The sequence below is a fragment of the Pleurodeles waltl genome, chromosome 12 (assembly GCF_031143425.1).
Source record: "Pleurodeles waltl isolate 20211129_DDA chromosome 12, aPleWal1.hap1.20221129, whole genome shotgun sequence".
In the NCBI taxonomy this organism is placed as follows: Eukaryota; Metazoa; Chordata; class Amphibia; order Caudata; family Salamandridae; genus Pleurodeles; species Pleurodeles waltl.
The window spans coordinates 619,793,674-619,815,327 of NC_090451.1; the positions used below are offsets into that span (position 1 = coordinate 619,793,674).

General features: G+C 47.2%; 1 protein-coding gene across 2 annotated transcripts in view; it reads right to left on the reverse strand.

The window, feature by feature from the left end:
- Window positions 1-21,654, reverse strand: part of ITGA10 (integrin subunit alpha 10) — a 285,816-nt gene that overhangs the window by 230,801 nt on the left and 33,361 nt on the right. The window contains exon 1 of one of the 2 annotated variants that reach the window (XM_069217946.1): window positions 16,401-16,657. The exons of the other annotated variant lie outside the window; for it this stretch is intronic. The gene's annotated coding sequence lies outside the window, so the exon portion shown is untranslated. Of the gene's footprint in view, window positions 1-16,400; window positions 16,658-21,654 lie in introns of those variants that run through there. 2 annotated transcript variants of the gene reach the window in all.

Below are 21,654 nucleotides of genomic sequence, written 5' to 3' on the forward strand. Positions count from 1 at the left end.
TGAGGAGGGCACATTTGTCAATTTGACAATGCACAAACTGCAAATGTCCAAGGAAAAAACCTAGGTCCTGATTCATAAAAACAGAATAGCCGTTGTTAGAAACTGGGTTTCTGGCTGGCAGAGGTATGCACCCTGTCCAAGCAGGAACCACAATTCTAGTCAGTGTAAGTCACAAACACACTCTCAATTAACCTATGCTCACACCCTGGTACCTTGGCACAGAGCAGTCAGCAAAACAGTGAAAACACCACACAAAAAGATACTGCACCTGGTTATAAGAATAGAGCTTAGTATAATGAGTAAGACAAAACCAAAACAACAAAAATCCAATAAGTAGAACTTGAGATATAAATTCTTAAAGAATAAACAGTAAAATAGCTCTTAAAAGCACTAACTGCTTACATAGGATATCTGGAAATGCTGGACCGGGACAAAGTCAAGACTTCAGGCTGACCACAATTGAGCACGTGACGGCTACCGGGATCCAGTAAGGTCAGCTGGATAAAAGTACCTTAATCCTGGTTGCGTTGATGAAGATGCGGGGAGCAGAGAAGGCGATGTGATGGAGTGGATCCTTGCACCAGAGGAGATGCATCGCTTTTCCCCATGCAGAAAGGAGATGCGTAGATTTTCTCCACACAACTACAGCAATGCAGTGGCTCTTAGGTCCTCTGATTTTGAAGGCTGTGCACTGGTCCTGACCTTGCAGCAGTAGCAATATGTTGGAGTTGATCCCTGCAGGTTCTGATACACACAACGGGGCTGATGTGCCGGGCCTGGCCCCCGCAACAGCAGAGATGCATCAATCCTTGCTGGAGCAGCAATTTATACCCACTTCTAATGGTCCAGAACTGGTTTGGCAGCACTTGGCAGAGCAAGACTAACAAGTAGCAGAGTCCAGGTGCTGTAGCAGATTAGTGGGAAATCTTTTGTGTCCCTGAGACTTCAGAAAACAGTAGGCAAGCCTGCAAGTCCTTGAAGTCACTTTGGTTCTGGGTTGGAGAGTTGCAGGTCCAGTCCTCCTCACTCCCAGGCAGAGGGCAGCAGGTCAGCACTGCAAAGCAGGAGTCCAGCAGAGTAGCAGTCCATCAGAGTGGCAGTCTGTTCAGTACAGCAGTCCTTCCTACCAGAGTATCCACAGGTCCAGAAGTATACTGAAATGGTAGGGTCAGAAATCTATTTCTTATACCCAGTTGTTCCTTTTGAAGTGGGGGAGACTTCAAAGAGAGGTATTAGAGGTGCATAGAGTCGCTACCCTTCCTGCCCTGGCTTCAGACTCACTACAGGCACTACAGGGAGTATGCTGCCCTTTGTGTGCGGACAAGACACAGTCTGTTGAGGTGTAAGTGCCAGCACCCCCCCCATCCTGACCAGGATGGCCCATCAGGCTGTGGCTGGCCCATCAGTCACACCTAAGCTCCCTTTGTGTATGGCTGGCTACAGGGAATGCACAAACCTCAGCTGCTACCACCCCAGATGTGTATTCAGAGATAGGCAGAAGGCACCAAATGGTTAACGTAAGAAAATGTCAACGTTCGAAAAAAAAGGGCCATTTTCAGAATTAATGTTTAACAATCTAACTTCACCATAAATTGTAATTTTAAATTGTGATTCCAGAGAAACCACACTTGGCGGTTCCATCCCTTCCCAATTAAAATTTACAATTATAAAATATAATAAGTTAATCCAATGTTATCCTGCGGGAGAGATAGGCCTTGCAATAGTGAAAAATGAATTTAAGAGTTTTTCACTACTAGGACATGTGAAACTTAAAAGTACATATCCTACTTTTTAACTACACTGCACCCTGCACTTCGGCTGTCCAGGGCCTACCCTAGGGGTGACATATATATTAACAAGCATTGGCAAAGCCTCACCTATACAAGAGCTAATGCCTTTGGTAATATGTTTTGCCATGTTGAACACCAGTGTGGCTGCTGTCCAACACGGCTAAAAGTTAGTGCAGTGGAGTATCAGAGTGGAGTTGGGGATTACAGTGTTGTAGAGTTGATTTGTTGGAGTGAAATAAAGTGGAGTAGGGGGGGAGTAGAGTGCTGTACAGTTTAGTAGAGGGGAGTAGAGTTCAGTGGTTCGGGGCAGGGTGTGTTGCAGAGTAGACTGGGGTGGAATCGGGTGAGTGGGTTGGAGTGGATTGAGGTAGCGGGGTGGATTGGGTTGGAGTAGAGTTGAGTGGATTGGATTGGGGTAGTGGGTGCTGGATTGAGTGGAGTGGGGTGGATTGGTGTGGGATGGACTGGATTGGAGTGGGAAGGATTCAAGTGGGAGGATTAGATTGGATTAGGGTGGGTGGTTTGGATTGGAGTGATAGGACTAGGGTGGGTGGAATGTATTGAGTGGGTGGATTGGATTATAGTGGGATGGAGTGGGTGGATTAGATTGCATTGGAATGGGGTGGATTGTAGTGGGGTGGATGGATTAGATTGGACTGGAGTGGGGTGGATTGGATTCACTGGATTAGAGTGGGGTGGATTGGACTGGAGTGGGTGGATTGGATTAGAGTGGGGTGAATTGGATTGAAGTGGGGTGGGGTGGATTGGATTGGATTGGATTGGAGTAGTGTTGGCTGGATGGATTGGAGTGGGGTGGGGTGGACTGAACTGGTATGGGTTGACTTTATTGAATTGGGATGAAGTGTGGTGGATTAGACTAGAGTGTGGTGGAGTGGAGTGAGTGGGGTGGATTGGACTAGAGTGAGGTGGATTGAAATAGGGTGAGTTGATTGGATTTGGGTATGGTGGCTGCAGTGGGATGGATTGGAGTGCAGTGGGGTGAGGTGGATTGAATTGGAGTGGGGTGTGTTGTACTGGATTCAGGTAGATTGGATTGGGGTGGGTTGGACTGGGGTGGATTGTAGCAGGGTGATTTGGAGTAGGGTGGAGTGCATTGAGGTGAGGTGGATTGGAGTGTGTGGGGTGGGGTGGATGGATTGGAGAGGGGTGGACTGAACTGGGATGGGTGGATTAGATTGGGGTGAGTTGGGTTGGATTGGAGTTGAGTTGGGGCGTAGGATGTTGTAGAGTGGATTTGTCGGAGTACCATAGAGTGGCGTAGGGGGAGTAAGGTCTCATAGAGTTGAGATACAGAAGTAGGGTTCAGTGGCAGACAGTGTTGTAGAGTGGAGTGGGGGGAATAGGGTGGAGTGGGTTGGAGTGGATTGAGGCAGTGGGGTGGATAGGATTGGAGTAGAGAGGGGTGTACTGGATTGGGGTGGATTGAGTGGAATGGGGTAGATTGGTATGGGATAGACTGGACTCGAGTGGGGAGGATTCAAGTGGGGTGGATTAGATTGGGATGGGTGGTTTGGATTGGAGTGATGGGACTTGGGTGGGGTGAATGGTTCAGTGTGGGGTAGGGTGGATTGGAGTGGGGTGGAATAAGTGGTTTAGATTGGATCGGAGAGGGGTGGAGTGGATTGGGTGGATTGGATTGAATAGACTGGAGAGGGGCAAACTGGATTGGAGTGGGGTGAACTGAATTGGAGTAGGGTGGGCTGGATGGATTGGATTGGAGTGTGGTGGACTGAACTGGGATGAGGTGGGGTTTATTAGATTGGGATAAAGTACGGTGGATTAGAGTAGAGTGTGGTGGATTGGAGTAAGTGGGGTGGGGTGGATTGCATTGGAGTAGGTTGGATTAGGTTGGATTTAATGGGGTGGGATTGACTGGTTTGCAGCATGGTGGCTGCAGTGGGGTGGTCTGGATTGCAGTGGGGTGGGGTGGATTGGATTGGAGTGGGGTGTGTTTTACTGGATTGGGGTAGATTGGATCGGGGTGAATTGGAGTGGGGTGGATTGAAGTGGAGTTTGGGGGTAGGGTGCAGTTGAGTGGATTTGTTGAAGTGTAGTAGAGTGGAGTAGGGGGAGTAAAGTCTTAGAGTTGAGTAGAGGGGAGTAGAGTTCAGTGGTTAAGTCGCAGAGTGGAGTCGGGTAGAATAGGGTGGAGTGGAGTGGATTCAAGTATTGGGATGGATTGGATTGGATTAGAGTGGGGTGGACTGGACTGAGGTGAAGTGGGGTGGATTGGTATGGGATGGACAGGATTGGAGTGGGAAGGATTCAGGTGGGTGGATTAGATTGAATTGGGGTGGGTGGTTTGAATTAGAGTGATAGGACTGGGGTGGGGTGAATGGTTTGGAGTGGGGTGGATTGGAGTGGGTGTTTTAGCTTAGACTGGAGTGGGTGGATTGGATTGGAGGGATAGATTGGATTGAATGGATTGGAGGGGGGTGGATTGGATTGGAGTGGGTGGGGTGGATTGGATTAGAGTGGGGTGGGCTGGATGGATTGGGGTGGACTGAACTGGGATGAGGTGGGGTTTACTGGATTGGGATAAAGAGTGGTGGGGTGGAGTGGAGTGGGGTGGATTGGATTGGAGAGGGGTGGATTGAAATGTGGTGGGGTTGATTGTATTGAGGCTTGGTGGCTGCAGTGGGATGGATTGGATTGCAGTGGGGTGTGGTGGGCTAAATTGGTATTGGGTGTGTTGTACTGGATTGGGGTAGATTGGATTGGAGCGAGGTTGATTGGAGTGGGGTGGATTGGAGTGGGGTGGATTGCATTGATGTGGGGTGGATTCGAGTGAGGTCAGGTGGGATGATAGATTGGAGTGGGGTGGACTGAACTGGGATGGGTGGAGCAGTTTGGATTAGGGTGGATTGGACTGGAGTTGGAGGGTTTGGAGTGGGGTAGGCTGTATAGATTGGACTGGAGCGTGGTGGACGGAACTGTGATGGGATGGGATTAATTGGATTGGGTGAGAGTGGGATGGAGTGCAGTGGATTGGAATGGGGTGGAGTGGATTGAAATGGGGTTGGGTGTACTGGGTGGGCTGGAGGCGAGGATTGGATTTGAGTGGAGTTTAGTGGGGTGGATTGGATTGGGGTGGCATGATGTGAACTGGAAGAGAGGCGGGGGAACTGGAGTGAAGGCAACTGGAATAGGGTGGATTGGAGTGTGGTGGATCGGAATGGGGTGGATCGGATTAGGGTGGGGTGGATCGGTGTGAGGTGGATTGGACTGAGTGGGGTGGTTTAGGGTGGGTTGGGGTGGATTAGAATGGGGTGGGGTGGATTGGATTGAGAGAGGTGGATTGGATTGAGTGTGGTGGGGTGGATTGGGGTGGCATAGTGTGAACTGGACTAGAGTGGAGGAACTGGATTGAAGTCGACTGAAATGGGATTAGGGCGGGGTGGGATGGATTGGAGTGGATTGGAGTGGAGTGGAGTGGATTGGGGTGGATTGGGCTGGAGTGAATTGGATTGGATTGAAGTGGGTTGGATTGGAGAGAGGTGGATTGGAGTGGGGTGGATTGGACTGGATTGGTGTAGGGTGGATTAATTGGAGTGGGGTAGATTAAGATGGTTTGGAGTGGGTGGATTGGAGTGGAGTAGATTGGATTAATCTGTACTGGCTTGGAGTAGGAGGGATTAAAACAGTAGTTATCAACCTATGGTCCCAGTGGTCGGTGACTTCTCAGAAAATTAACTAATATTAACAGATTAATAAAGTGTATAAAAACAAGATGGCTAACATACTGTAAATATCAAGGAATTAAAAATTGGAGGCACCAAATTAAATCAGTATCCTCAGATTGAATTGTGGGAGCAGTGCAGGTCCATCAAACAGAACAGGGTTTAGAAGGGACAGTGTGTGGCTTCAATTGAATTTAGAAAAGCTCCAACCTTCCTATTCAAATTAACATTTTTATTTGTTTTTATTTTATTTGTTTGCAAAATTAAATAAAGCTTGTTATCATTTGAGTATGTGGAATGCTTGTTTCTGCATTTTTGTGTGTATTGTTTTGAAGTTTAAATCATCAACAATGTTTAGGCCTGGGTCCCCATCTTTGAGTAATGAGTCAATGGGGGTCCTCGAATTCCAGTACTGATTCAGTGGGGGGTCCCTGGGTTCTAGTAATGTTAAAGTGGGGGCTCCACAGAAGACAAAATGTTGGAAACCACTGGAATAAAGGATTGTATTGGAGTGGGATGGTTTGAGTTGGATTGGATTGGAGTGGTGTGGGTTGTTTTGGGTAGGGTGGTTTGGATTGGAGTGGGGTTTGTTGGGTTGAGGGGGTTAATTTGGAGGGTTTGGACTGGAGTGGGGTGGACTGAAGTGGAGTGGATTGGGGTAGGGTGATTGGATTGGGGGGAGGTGTGGTGGACTGGAGTGGGGGTAGATTGGATTGGGGTGGATTGGAATGGTGTGTGGTGGATTTGATTGTAGTGGGGTGGATTGTGGTGGATTGGACTGGGTGAATTGGGATGGAGTGGGGTGGGGTGGATTGGATTGGAGTGGGCTGAATTAGAGTGGGGCAGATTGTCAGGGGTGGCTCTTTCGCAAAGCAGCGTTGCCCCCCTTGCTGAGACGGCAGTATGAAAATAAAATGATAGTCACTTTATTTTTCTGCTGCTGGCCCAGCTAGCGGTGCATGGAGGGGCGGGGCTGGGCCACAGGAGGTGGAGCGGGAGGATGAGTTGTGTGCACTAGGTGCGCATATGTGTTTGGCTGGCTGTCTCAGGCTGGACTAACACACATGCACACTTAGGTTTCTCCAGCCAGTCTGTGTTTAACAACTGGGCTGAAGAAACTGCACCAACCTTAGGGTTATACCTGAGTGACAGTCCGAGCCACTTAGACCAATCCTGCTGTTGCTTTCATGCTAAGGCTAGTATGAAAGCAGCGCCAGGATTGCATGGGGAGCCTGTGCTGGTGTCCCGGTAGTGAATGCTGGGGCACCACAAGAGGAGCAATGAGCGAGGAGGCAGGAATGGAGGCATTAAGGTAAGTGTGTTTTATTTTTTTATTTTTTGAAAAATGTTCACCTCATCTGTGTCGCCCTCCGTCCCCCCACAACCCCACCCTTGAGATTTGTGGCGACCACCGCTGCAGATTGTTTTGGATTGGAGTGTGAGAAGGGATAAGCTGGGGGGAGGGGCTTTGAACCCACTTCCTCCCTAATCATGAAAGTGTTTCTTAGGGGGCTTGGCTTTGGGCAGGCCATTGCACGTGAGCTTCTGTCCCCACCTGAGAAACAAACCGAGCCTTCATAGGATGCAGTTGATGTCCTGGGGTGGTATTAAAGCCCTGATGGACATTAGCTGAGTTTATCCTTACACACAATGTGAGTTGGAAATGCTCTCTAAAGGGCTCTTTACCCACATTGTCTATTACAGTGTGATATCGGCTTCCGACAGGGTACTATGCGAAAGGAGCCGATATTGTGTGACAAATGGTGGCGCCATGTGAGTTGGCAGGTGTGCATCATAGCAGTGGATCCTGCTACCCAGTCTGATTTCTGGTTTGTGGTCCTTGCCAGTGACTGTGGAAATATTTTGAAATCCATTGCTCGAAAGATGGGATTTGAAGAATACCAGTTACTTACATTTTTGATCTTCTCCACATTGTGTCATTCATGATCCCTCAAGGCTCTTTCCTTCCATTTTTTGTCACGGAAAAATAGTGTAAGGGAGTGTCTACTACACTATTAGACCTAATTCAGGAGTAGAAAGCATCCCAAACAATAGATGCTTTAGGTGTGTTATATTTGGCTGCGGGATATTCCTTCTGATCCTTTTCGGGCCATATCTTTATTGGCAGGCTTCTCGAACTTTTATAGCATGGGTTTCGTATTTATTTATTTTGATTTACAGACATTCCGAGGTGAGGAAATGTTTGATGCCACTGGGTATTGATATTTTATTTAAAGACCCCGCGCATTTTATGTACTAACTTTCTTTTTGGAGCAAAGTTTGTGATCAAAGTCTTAGAAAGTAGAACTATCAAACGGTATAAAACTTATTAACATTTAAAACGTTTTTTGCTGCTCCCACTAGATGGGTTCATTTTTTGCCCCTGCTTTGCCCTGATTGGGCATCAAGGTGTCAAGATTTAAAAGGACTCCAAAATGTTAGGCAAACATCATTGCCTATTTTAGTAGTAGCATGTACAATTATAATGACACTGAGTGCCCAAAGTTCAAAGGTCAGGTTGAAAAGCAGTCTTTGTATGAAACGAGCCACTGCTTTGCGGCCAATTAATTATTTTTGTGATTCTATACAGCTTGGACATGGCTCATTGGCATCTGGCGCTTTACAATAAAGCAGAACGTATCAATAATACATAGAAGATGTACATGTAAAAATAAACGCGGAGATATTCATTTTGCGTTGGATGTGCAATCCGTTTCAGCTCAGAATGACATTTTAAGAGGATTCTCTGAACCCTGCCCCATCAACAACAATGAGAAAGGTTCCTGTTCGCGAACTCTACTGAATGGGCTGTGAAGGCAAGGTTGGGGCCAGTGAAGGACAGACTATCTCCATCCCTGCATTAGCATTCAATTAATTCCTACTCCTATTTTATTTTGCAGGCTAGTCCATTAAAGCAACAGGGAGCTGCAATAAAAAATACCAAGCATTTGTAATGCACCAGGTCTTGCGTTTGCTCGCATTAGAGCTATTAGTGTTGTAAACTCCTAACCATATTTTCTTGCCACTTAAACTAATAATGAAAGGTAAAACAGTTTCAGATATGCAAGCCCATGGTCGCCACGGTATGCAAAGCCCTCGACTTCTGCCCAGCGAGATCGCGTTGCGTAGGAAATGAAAAGATAAAGGTGGTCATTCTGACCCTGGCGGTCTTTGACCGCCAGGGCGGAGGACCGCGGGAGCACCACCGACAGGCCGGCGGTGCTCCAATGGGGATTCCGACCGCGGCGGTAAAGCCGCGGTCGGACCGGCACCACTGGCGGGGTCCCGCCAGTGTACCGCAGCCCCATTGAATCCTCCGCGGCGGCGCAGCTTGCTGCACCGCCGCAGGGATTCCGACCCCCCCTACCGCCATCCAGATCCCGGCGGTCGGACCGCCGAGATCCGGATGGCGGTAGGGGGGGTCGCGGGGCCCCTGGGGGCCCCTGCAGTGCCCATGCCACTGGCATGGGCATTGCAGGGGCCCCCGTAAGAGGGCCCCTACATGTATTTCACTGTCTGCTGCGCAGACAGTGAAATACGCGACGGGTGCAACTGCACCCGTCGCACAGCTTCCACTCCGCCGGCTCGATTCCGAGCCGGCTTCATCGTGGAAGCCTCTTTCCCGCTGGGCTGGCTGGCGGTCTGAAGGCGACCGCCCGCCAGCCCAGCGGGAAAGTCAGAATTACCGCCGCGGTCTTTCGACCGCGGAACGGTAACCTGACGGCGGGACTTTGGCGGGCGGCCTCCGCCGCCCGCCAAGGTCAGAATGAGGGCCAAAGTAGCCCAGAAACCATCTAAAAATACAGAGCCTTGTATGTTTTCAGTAGTTTATCTGTGAGATCGAGGAGGCTAAACAACAAAAAAGGCATGACATATACATGTCTTTCACAAAAGGCAAGCTGAGGAACTAGTGAAAGTGATGGGCGTGAGATGGGCGTAGTTAGAAGCCCACATAGAGATTACAACATGGTCTAGAACGCTTGCGCTTGATCGACCCTAACAACATAGGCATTCAGTGAATTACATCATGGAAGCACGAAGAGGTGGCCCTTGTGCCTTACAGCTCCCCGCAATGACCAGGACTCAAGTACACACTCTAAAGAACAGCTTCCACTTTCAAGGTGTGGAATGTTGTAAACTATCTACATGCCAAAGTGACCAGATGCTCCACAAACCTACTTATCCTGTTTAAAAAAAACAAATTGTCCAATTTGACGCCATGCAACAAAATGATAAATTGTGGCAGCATTCCCATTATATTAGAAATATGAAAATATTTATTTATTTCACCTAGCACAGAATAACCACAGTGGTGTCACCACATTACACGGATAACTATCAAGATGAGAGAAATCGCTTTTAAAATGCATGAAGTAATATAATAAGTGAGAAAGAAAACATGACTAGAAAATAGCCTCAACATTTGGGAGTGGGGCCTACCCAAAGCATGCTCCAACAAATTGATGGTAGCAAAAAAGATATACAGCAATTTACTTGTTCATATTCCGGGGAGTCCAGAGACTTTAAACATTCCTGGTGCATGTGTAACTAGCTGCTCCAATCCAAGTTGCTTGTTTGCTTTCTGGGAGGTGTAATCATGGTTTTATAATAAGATAAGCAAGACTGCAGGTCACAAAATGCAAAGAAATCAGAACTGAAGCTAAGGAAGATTCCCATTTGGCCAGGAGTCTTATGAATTCTCACATTTTTCCAGGTCCATGCATGAGTAGCACATTCAGGCCTATCTTCCTGTGCATTCAGATGCTTGCAATATGTTTGCTACAGGTCCCAAACCCATTTTACAATCTAGTGAAATGCAGAAAAAAATACCTGGATAAGACAACATAAGATTCTCACTTCTGAGTCATGGGAAACTCAAGAGCTGTCCATATGGTCCATATTTAGTTATATTGAACTGAAACTTCAGGACCCAGAATGCTCTCTAAAACACTACAACTATCTGATGCGGATACTCATGACATGGAATTGTTTCCTGAGTATTGCCCTGCTCCCACTCCAATCAATCAGGTGCTTGGCCCTTACATAGAGAAATGACTTTTCTCATTCCTGGCCAGGTAATTTGAATACGTTCTTTTACCTACCCACGTTTAGGATCAGGCCTTCTGACTGCATCAATTATATCCTCATGTTTTACTGAGTAACAGCCTCTTACGTGGCGAGTCCAATAAACTGTCTTATTTCTGATAGAATCTCCCCCTTCCCTTTGTGCCAGTGGGTGTAGCTTGGGAACGTTCACCATTAGAACAGAGCTTTTAGATTGAAACCGGTCAATGGCGGGCTGTGTAGTGAATTTAGGGACAGTGTCGCTCGTGAATTTGGGGATTTGGTAGCAGGCATCAGATGCCTTTGCTGCGCCTAAGCTGTTGTGTGGGGGAGGCTGATGGGAATTCTTGATCTTAGCACTAACTGAAGGTTCGCCAGCTCAACTGGTTGCTGGCGATTTGGGCAACTTCATCAAGGTACCTAATGGATTTGGCATTGGGCTTCGGATATGATTCATGATGGTTGTGGCGTCTGAAGGAATTAGCTGCTTGACTATTGCATTTAAGGAATTAACCATAGACTTGAGTTGTGATACCACCCTCTTTAAATCTTGTATGCATAAGATGTGCTGTGCATTTGTCTGGGCTGAATACACATTTACGTCTATTGACCCACCTACCCTAATGCCTGGGTCGGGGTCGTCATGTGGGTCTAAGATATTTATTAAAGGGCTAAAACGGTTGGAACACTGAATAGAGTCACTAGGATCTGGTGGTGGCTCATTCGCTGATAGTGAGGGCACATTGGTGATGACATTCCTACCCTCCACCTGCCCTGTAGTGGCTGTGAACTGTTTGGCCGCGTTTTATGAATATGTCAGCAATTTTCTTGTAACCCGCCCTGTCCTGACTGGGGAGCACTTGCCCTCAGTTTCACTGGGGCCATTATCTGGGGAAGAGGTTAACATTTCTTTGCATTCACCAAGAAGGTTGTCAATTCTGTCCATAACACAGTTATTAGCTGCATGCTTATGTCTTTTCCGCTTAGTTTTTAACATCTCCCCGCCCCACCCTCTGTTGCTTTCCTTTTACCCATCAAAGGACTGTAATTGGTTGATAAGTGTTCTATAAAGAGTTAGTTCAATGATACATCCAGCAGGAGGACACAATAATAAAAAACGAGATTCTACAATGCTTACTTGGAGATAACTGTTAGGGGGGTGGCCCGGCCTAGCCTCCTCTGGGCTCCAACGGGCGTGGACGGGCACGCCCTTGGCCCAGGCTTTGCCCAGGTGCACCCCGCAAAGCACCCCCCACGCGTTTTATAGTGCTCGTTGGTCTGGTCAAGTGGATACAGGTGATGGTGAAAATGGCTGCCTCCTGGGGCCACAAGCAGTCTGGGATATGTAGTCCCTTGTAAGAGTATCTAGCGCATCCTGCACCAAGAAAGTGCCCCCACGTGCTTTATAGCGCTCGTTGGTCTGGTCAAATGGATGCAGGTGATGGTGAAAATGGCCGCCTCCTGGGGCCACAAGCAGTCTGAGATATGTAGTCCATTGCCAGATTCTCTAGCAGTGGCTAGAGTGGCAATATCAATCTCAGGTGGAAAGCCACCAGTCTTTGGCGCCTCTATGTAGAGAGTGAGCCATCGAGGAGCAAGGATTTCACAAAATGTGGTATAATATGCTGTGGGAAATCCATCAGGACCAGGGGTCTTCCTGGAGGCTGCAGCGGAAATGGCTGCTCCAACCTCTCCAGCCAATAATGGTTGATCCACCATCTGGGTCTCAGAATGTGATAGTCGAGGGAGGGGCACTTCAGGCAGAAAGTGAGGATCGGGCTCAGCCTCTAATCTAGGGGCTGCAGCATAAAGGCGACTGTAGTAATCTGCGAATGCTTGCGCAATATCCCAAACGGTATGGTGGGTATAGCCATGCTCATCTGTTGTTTCTGGTATTGCCCTATCTACCCTATTTAGGAGGCCAGCTAGTACAACAATTTACAATTTTTATCTTCCCACTCGTAAACCTTAGCCATTGAGGCACGCCATATTTGTTTTACTGCCACAAGCAACAGGAGATGGATCTCTTCACACACTAGTTCTAGTTACCAGGGGATGTCTCCCTGCAGTTCAGTGGGAAAGTGCACCTCTAAGCGAAAGACACGGACCTCCAGTTGAGTTATGTGTTGGGATCGATCGCGCTCCTTCTCTCTAACTTGGCTTTTGGCATGACCCCTAATAGTGGCCTTACTGGCTACCCACAAGGTGCCAGCTGATCGCACTGATCCCTTGTTGGTTTGGAAATAGGCTTTCAGTTCACTTTCCAGTGCCTACGTGTAGGACTCCTCCTGGAGGTACTAAGCAATGAGATGCCATGGGGGCGTGGATCATCTGTGGGGGAGCCAAGGTGGAGGAGAAGAGGAGCTTGATCTGAGATTCCGCATGGGAGGAACTGGACCTGGGATACTGTGCAGCAGTAAGCAGCAGGAATACAGATATGATCAATGCAGGAATGGATATTGTGCGTTGCGGAGGTGTGAGTGTATTGGTACTGTCGAGGGTTCAACAACCTCCAAACATCACAGAGACCGAGAGAGGAGGTCCAGTCTGAAAGGCGACTAACTCGGCAGGAAACAGATGGAGTGCCTGTAGCATCCATGTCTGGGACAGGAACCGTATCACCCCCAATCTCCGTGAGCCCTCCAGGGAGGGCCAACAGCATCTCTGAGAGCTCCCCAAGGAGGGCATCCAGGGCCACGGGAGGTGTATATGCACATACAAGGTTAACAGTTAATCCCTTAACAATCCTAGTAAGGGCAAAGTACAGACCCCATTGAGTCTCTCAAATCGTGAGTGACAACCATGGAAAAGGAACGCCATAAAAGGATCGCCACTTCTCTGGAACCTCTTGCATGGCCAGAATGATAGACCCTGTCATAGCCTTGGTGTGCCAGGAATAGACAATGATAACCCTGCAGGTGTGTTTCCTGAAGCATCAGGAAGGAATTAAGGTGCGTATTGCAAGACCACAGCACACTTCACCCGTTCTAGTAGCCCATTAACATTTCAGTACAGTACCTGTAAGTGCCCCATTTCCGTGTAGGGACATCATGTGTAGGCGGAGGGGACAGGAGTACCCAGCCTAGCAGGGAGAGTCATCAAGGACAGTTGTTCAGTACGTGTTGAGTGACAATTTGCCCAAAAGTGTTCTGTAGGAATTGCGACGTAGTCATGTGACTGAATGTGGTGCTGAACAAGAAAAAACAAAGGAACAGAAACAAAAACATAGCATTATGCAAACCCATCCCTTCCACAACCCCGACCCCATACTGCAACCCCAGAAGAATCTGTCACCCACAAATTAGTAACAAAAGCACAGAACAACTTGTAACCGAGAAAGAAATGGTGGACCCCTCCTTAATATATGACCAAGAGCAACCATCAGGAAATGTAATACATAGTAAACAGCAAAGTATGGTCCCCAGTCACTGCTGGAGTATCGGGAGATTCGTCAGGCTTTATCATGGGGCTCTGAGACAGGTCAGTGTCAGCCAATTGCTCAGTCGGAGGGGGAAGATCCTCATGTGGTGACCATCTTGGCTGGGTGGGGAGTCTACCTTGGTAGTAGACAGGGATGAGTGCGAAACAGGTGGCAGTGGATCCATGTGGAGAGAGTGAGCCCGCGCTCGTGGTGCCACGTCCTCTATGAGAGCGAGTGCAATTTCTCTTCAGTCTTGGAGCAGCATCTGCCTCCTTTGATTTGGAGGACCTGTTTTCTAGGTGGGAAGGGAGGTAGGGGGAGCCACCTGACCTGCAGTGTGGCTGTTCCTCAGTAAGCCACGTCCAGGCCACCTCTGAGGTATCTAAGAAGTGGGTTTTGCTGGCATATGCAACCCTAAGTTGGGCCGGGAACAACAGCCTGTAGGAAAGGTTGAGTGCCTGGGATTTCTGTTTGACCGCCGCATATGAGTGACGCTGAGTTGCACCACTCTGGTGTAATCTTTAAAGATGAGTACCTTTGCATTGCGGCATCTGAGGTCCGGGCTTGAGCGGGCCTCCTGCAAGATGAAGTCCCTGTCTGAAGTTGAAGATGCAGGCTATAAGGAGTCAGGAGACCTCTGACTTCGGACCAGTAATGTCATCTTCCACTGTGGACATGTGGTTCTTGGCCTTAGTAATTCAACTCGTAGCATTGCGCAGGTCTTGACGTAAAAAGGGCCACATCAACCTGCACCTTAATGATCTTAGTTTCCACGGCTGTCTGGGAGATGTGAATCGCTTGGAGGATTGTGGCCAGGTTGCCTTCTGATGTCAGCATTTTATCCGTGGTATTGCTCCGGCATTGCCATGGCCCATTCGGGTCTGGGAGGCAGCTGGACGAGTGGGCGTATCTTTCCCCATGGCAGCGTGGAGTTGAGGTGTCAAGGTGAGCACTCAGAGGAGGCCCAGCCCGCTTGCCGCTGTATCACAGCAGCAAGAACAGCTGGGCCCTGGGAGAAAGAGCCACCATTCAGCACAGTCCCAGCCATGAGAAGGCGAGTCCAGGAACCAGAGAAGGCAGGTAGGGCTCAAGTCAGTTCCAAGGAATAAGATTAGGGGCCACTGGGGGTCTCTAGATCAGCATTGAAAGCACCCCCTATCACAACCTCCACGGGCCTGTTTTCTATGATGCCTGTGGGGGGCCTCTTCTGGTGTGGACATACCTGTGTACTGGGGGCCATCCATTGCCTCTGGGGCAGAATCCTACGGCTGGTCTGCCGCGTGCTGCCCACATCAATAGTCCCAGGCAGACAGGGCTAAATGCTGCCACGTGGCCCTCCAGACACTGATGAGGCCAGTAAGTAGGCCACAAAGGCCCTGAGGCCCGACCTGGTCACCACACCAGGAGGCCCCTTGGGATGACACACACCCCAGCATGGGAATCTCCTCCGTCACCAGGTGGTTCCAGAGGCAATTAGGGGACTAGTGCTCGATCACAGGTGAAGTCAGAGGAAAGGCCGGTCTTCCCACAGTAGGCTCAGTGGCACCTCACCTGAGGCCGGGCAGAGATGCCCGTCTCGGTGCATGTTGACCTCCAGGCAGGAGTACAATAGGTCCCATGGGAGGCAAAGAGTGATCCACCAGCAGGCGGCCCCAGCTGATGTGTGTCGATGAAGCCCCCAGCTGCAAACCAGAGCTCTTGATGGGCAGTAGCATTCATCCCTCATGGGCCATCATCTTAGGTCAGGGTCCGGGAACAACGCAACAAGGACACCAGCAGATGATCTCAATGCGATATCTCGCAACAGACACTAGGTTACTTTACTGGGTTAGTGGGTGTCCTGATCACTCATGTATAGTGACGGATGACGAGGGTCCGGAGCACTCAGAGTGCGACCGCCATCTTGATGCCCCAAGCCACGCCCTCAGGAACATAGTTCTGTTATTGTTAAAGCACTCGGAGCCACCTGGCGAATCATTTCGTGGTCACCCAGAAAAGCACACAAAGTGCTCACACTGGCATCTTAAGCAAATGTCAGTTCACACAATAATGTTCCTGGAAGGCGAAGAGTAGTACATATAAAAGCCCCAGTACCTCCTCTTTACTCGAGCTGAGGGCTGCATCTGGGCTACGTCAAACCGAACGGGTGAAACAAATCGAATGAAAAAAAACACAAAGCGGATTCCCTTGCCTCCCCAGTCTTGGTTGACACCATCTTAGCCATCAGATTTTCAACTTTTAATTCAGTTCTAGAAAGGACTTTAGATTCGCTAAAGCTCATAATTAAGAATTGTTTTTTACTCTCTGGCTTTCCAGACATACCAAGATTTGCATGGAAAATACAATCCTAGAAGTGTATCTTTCATCGAACCTTCATCCTTTTGTTTTTCGCATGTGTAGGCCCGTCGGTTTGTTATCACTCACCTTGACGCAGATAGAGCGCTTTCCAGAACTCTCCAGTGTAACTCGTTCAGCTCAGGTTTTTACTGTGCATTCTGGGATTTGTAGTCCCGTTTATCCCGTTACACTACAAAGAATAATCTTGGACTGAATCAGGGCGTAGCTTCCATTGATACATCAGGTGCAGTGGCACCACCAGAGCTCAGAGGAGCCCACTGACCCCAGTTATTGTATTTCACAGTTCAAAGAGCGGCGAGGGGGTCCATTTCCTTCCCTGCACTAGGGTGAATGACAAACCTGCTAGCCACATGACTGCCTGAACTATTTACGCATTTATTGCGTAACCTGAGAGCGTAGGGACTTCTTGTCCACGCCTTGAAACACAAACAGGAACATGTGGTTGTTCTTCAGAACATTTTTTTGTTTTCGATTAAACAAAATCTCCTGGATGATTGCTAAAGAAATGCATTATCTTCTTTCGTTCAGGGATTAATTTACCCCTCTGTAGAACACAGTAAACCGTTCTATACAGCACAAGCTCTGCAGGATTGGCATCCACGTTGCTTGCACCTGTGGCTCATCGGCACTATTTGTTTTTGGAGACGAGGCAACGCTGGAATTGAAAAAAGAAAAAAAAAACTCCTGGAGCCCATACATAGGGGTCAATGTGTGGCAGAGGAAAGGGGGTGGAGTCACAAGGAGACGGAGTCTAACAATGTATACGTTTATTTTTTTTTAAAATCTGCTGCAACAAAATTGGCAATAAGGGCGAATGTGACCATAAGCCTGTTCTATGTTACCCCATTGGCCACAAAGAGGCTGCATTTAACATGCCTTACAGGGCTAAGACACCTGCTGCACAGTGCCTGAAAAACAGAAATATAGAAATGCGGGTGCTTTTGTCTCAGATTAACTGTTTGCTGCTGAGAAGCGCTGGTAATCTCCTGGTAAAAGCACTGGAGTGGTGCTGGTAAATGCTGGTACTATCCCTTCTAAATTTAAGAATGGCGGATGCTGAGTACCTGAAAGTATCTGCTTATTTAAAGCCCTGCTGCTGCACAGGTCTTTGCACGCCCAGCAATTTCCCGGAGCTTAAAATAGCAGAAGGATAACTCTGGTGGACGATGCAGTTCAGGAGAGTTCTACGTTTTGTTCAGTCACAATCTGACTGATAAAGTAGCATAGAGGTATAATGCCCCTGCTGCAAAGCACACTGTCAAGCATGCAGATCACAGATTTGTATTTTATGTAGAGGGGTAGATATGTTACAGCTTTCGACACAGAGAACCTTTTGTTACTTCCAGTTTAAAAATATATAGCCCACTGACGCGGCATTAAGGAGCTGCATTCAAACTGCAAGACATGGGTTTAGATCCAATCTGTTGTTTTCGCAATCTGTTGTTATTTTAAATTGGCAAAAAGGGTTTCTTTGGCTAGTAATAAAGTCTTATTAGTACAGACAAATCCACTCACTGCCTTACATTTTAAATCACGACTTTGGGTTGCTCTCGACCTTGTACTCTTAACATATAACATCTGCAAGTATGGAAACCTTGTAACCTTTATTGTCTTTTGTAACATTTCCTGCACATTAATTTACACACTTGATTTTTTGTCTTTTTATGTCTCATGTAAAGCTCTCTGACAATGGGATGAATAGCGCTATAAAACAATTAAAAAAAATACATGTGTAAGCGTCATTTACATTGTTATTTGTGTAATTACTCATGCACACAGATACAACTGGGATTCTTACAGTGCATATACATCCCTTCCATAGAGGGGTTGAACAAAGTCAAAACCTGCCTCCAAACCATAGTTTCCCTAAAGTATTTGTGAAGTGATAAGCTGTGTGAGTTTTTTTCCCTCCATACTTTGGTGTCTAGATTGTTAGGCTCCAGAAGGATAGCAGGTGGGATGATACTTGAACAAAAGAAGGGCTGATGGCCCTATAAATCAAGCCTTTGTTTGTGCCCAGCTGGAAATGAAAATAAGAAAGCCCCCTCACGCTGGATAAACTGCAGGCGCTGTTGATTTGTGTCCAGTATTGGAAAAACATACAGGAAAATTAAGCATATTTCACTGGGTTGGGCAGATCCCAGATTTGACTCAGAAATATCTACTGGAAGGTAGATCTGATGGGATCTCCCTCATTTCCCGCACTGGGACCAGGACTTACTCTTAATGATCAGACTTTTACTTGAAAAAGAGAGAGAAAGGCAGCAACGGGGGAAGGAAGGAGGAAGAGAAAGACATCAAAACAGTGACAAGAGGAGAAAGCAGATCTGAAAAAGCCACTGCAAGAGTGAGATAAAGTGGCCATGAAAGTGTGTTTGTTGAACAAAGAGGCATGAAGTGAAATTCAGCCTTGATATTGACAACTCAACACTTGACAGTGATGCCAGTGGGCTTCTGAGAAAAATATAGGCCCGGCACTTATTATTTTGCAAATTATGCACTGCTCAAATCATGCAATTTATAAGGAATTGGTGATTTGCAGAGGCCGTATTAAAAGCAAACATGATCCGGAAGGACTTCACCAGTTTAGAATAGCGTCTGTGACTCCACTGGTAATATTGATAGTAAAATCTCCTGTTTGGGGAACATACAAAGGAAGAAGCCTACTTCCCCTAGGGTGAGCTGGGAAAGGTGGGAGTTGAGACAGAAAGGGTTGAGTGCCCTCAGGGTGGGGCTGATGGAGGTGGCACACAGAGACAGAGGGTGAGGCCTGGAGTAAGGGAAGAGGAATTACATAGCCAGTCAGCCCTCAAGGGTACGGCCTGGGGTGCATTATGAGGGTATGGTCCTGTGCACATCCATCCATGTACACCCAGAGGCAGGGGGTCTGGGGCATTTCCACTAATAATCCCTCTTTGGGCTATTATTACTCTCATTAGCCACAGTTTTGCAGTGCCAGCTGAGAATTTCTTTTGTATCAGCTGTGGATGCAGACAGCCAGGAGGGGTGCCTAAGGAGCAGCCTCCCCCCTCTAGTCAGTGTAACGTCTTCCCCAGCCTAGGAACCTGACAATGACTAAGCCACACACACAGAGCTGTAAATCACACATCTTTATTCCTCTGCTTGTATCTGTAAACTCCAACATTCTAAACCAAGCATGCATTACTTTCTATTCTAGTGATTACATCACACTGCTACGGAGTCTGCTGGGAGCCATAAAGGCTCCGTTCAAAATCACGAAAGACACTACAGCTCCCCTGCTGTTAAATAAAAAATTATACATTTTTAGAAAATCACTAGCTATACACATATAAATCGAAAGAAATACAGTTATATATCTTCAGTCAATCATCTTGGGTCTTTGATCATCTGACCTGATCTGCTTACTGAAAGCTGTATACTGTCATGTTCAGGGTCAGAGATTATTAAAGATGGTAAGAAATCAGCAACAGTCACTGAGTTTTCAGAATCAGTCTTGTTTTCACCATCTTGAGTTTTAGACCGAAGAAACACAGGCCTGAAGTGAGAAGAGTCTCTGGTAATAGACTTCCCAGGACGCTGAGAAGTCACCATGTGTCCTTTGGTAGACACTACTTTGAACCAGTGCTTAATTTGAGCAGGAGGTTTCTGGTGCTCGGCACAGGAATTTCATTGCCAACACCAGGGCTTGACAGCTGCCACATGGTGGAGCTGTTTTTTGTAATTTAAAGATGCGCAGAACAACCTTTGTTTGCTAATCCAATATACAATGTAAATAACTAATACCTATCACCCAAGCCATTCTTATAGCTTTGGGAGTCTTGAACAGTCTGAATTGCCACACTTGTAACAGTGTGATGGTTAGAAGTTGTGTAGGTACTGCCATATGCAGCACTCACAGAGGCAATATCTGGTGCCAGCTGCGGTGGTCATCTGATGAGGGCCCTGGCACTTATTTTTTTACAAATTAAGCATGCTTGGAAAGGTTCAGCATTGTAAGGAGCATCACATCTGCTTTGGCGCACCTGTCAAGCAATCGCCAAAACTCCTTTTCTGAATGAGAGGTCTTTTGCATGTCGCCTCTTGTCTGCACATACTTTAATTTCCTGTTTGATAGCCAAGTCCCTTGTATGAATCATGCCATCGCTTTTATCTCTTTTAGTGGTCCACTGAGGTAATTTGGTTGTCATTGCTCTCCCGAACATCAAAGTCTCAGGACTTTCACCTGTGTTCAAATGAGATGTTGAACAATAAGCTTGTAGAATAGAATTCAATATTGTCTTCAAATTGAGTTTCTTAACAGCTGCACTGCACTGCTTTCTTTATTATACTCATAAAATGCTCAGCAAGTCCATTGGCCTGTTGCCATAAAGGTGTGATCTTTTGATGCTTTATGTTCTGATGCTCTAGAAAGTTTGCAAATTCTTTACCATTGAATGGAGGACCATTGTCAGACCTTACAATAGCTGGTAGACCCCATGTTGCAAAGAGATCATAAAGTTTTTCAATTACTCCTTTATGAGTCGCGATGAGAGATCTTCAACCAAAGGAAACCTTGAGTACTCATTTACAGTCACCGTTAAATGATTTCCATTATCAGGTGGATCAAATAAATTGATGGCTATACTTTCCCAAGCACTTTTAGGGAGTTCTGAGATGTCCAGAGTAAGATGAGTAACTTTGGTTGACAGACATTTGCATATGGGACAGGCCTTCAGTTCCTTTTCAACTCTTTCGTCTAAGTATGGAAATCAAACTCCGCCTCGGAGAGCTCTCTTTGTGGCATCAATACCCCAATCTCCTTTTCATTCCCTTTTTGTTGCAGACTCTGAGGAATCAGGAACCTCGTAATAAAACTCCTTCCTTAGTCATGGACAATTCATCTTCAATATTTATTTTATTTCTGATATTCACTAAGAGGTCGAATGTGTTATTCCATAGCTGATGTGTAATTATGTTTTTTAACTTCAGCAGTTCAGTATCATGACTCCTGGCAGTGACAATCTCGACTGATGATACAGCAGCTGGTGTACTTGACTTGACAATGAAATTGATGTAGGCCTCATCTGTTTTGGATGGAGTACAGTGACCTGGTGTAGGCACCCTTGCAAAGTAGCCAGCAGGATTTTGATCCTTTCCTGGCTGGTGCACATTTGTATAATGATACTCTTGGAACCATAATCCCCATCTTGGCTTTTAGATTGTCAAAGATGGTCATCAAAGCTTGATGATCAGTCACTAGCGTAAAAGGCTTTCCATACAGGAATACATGGAAATGTTCACAAGCCCATACCACAGCTAAGCTTTCTTTCTCAGACTGTGATTAAGCATGTTCTGTTTG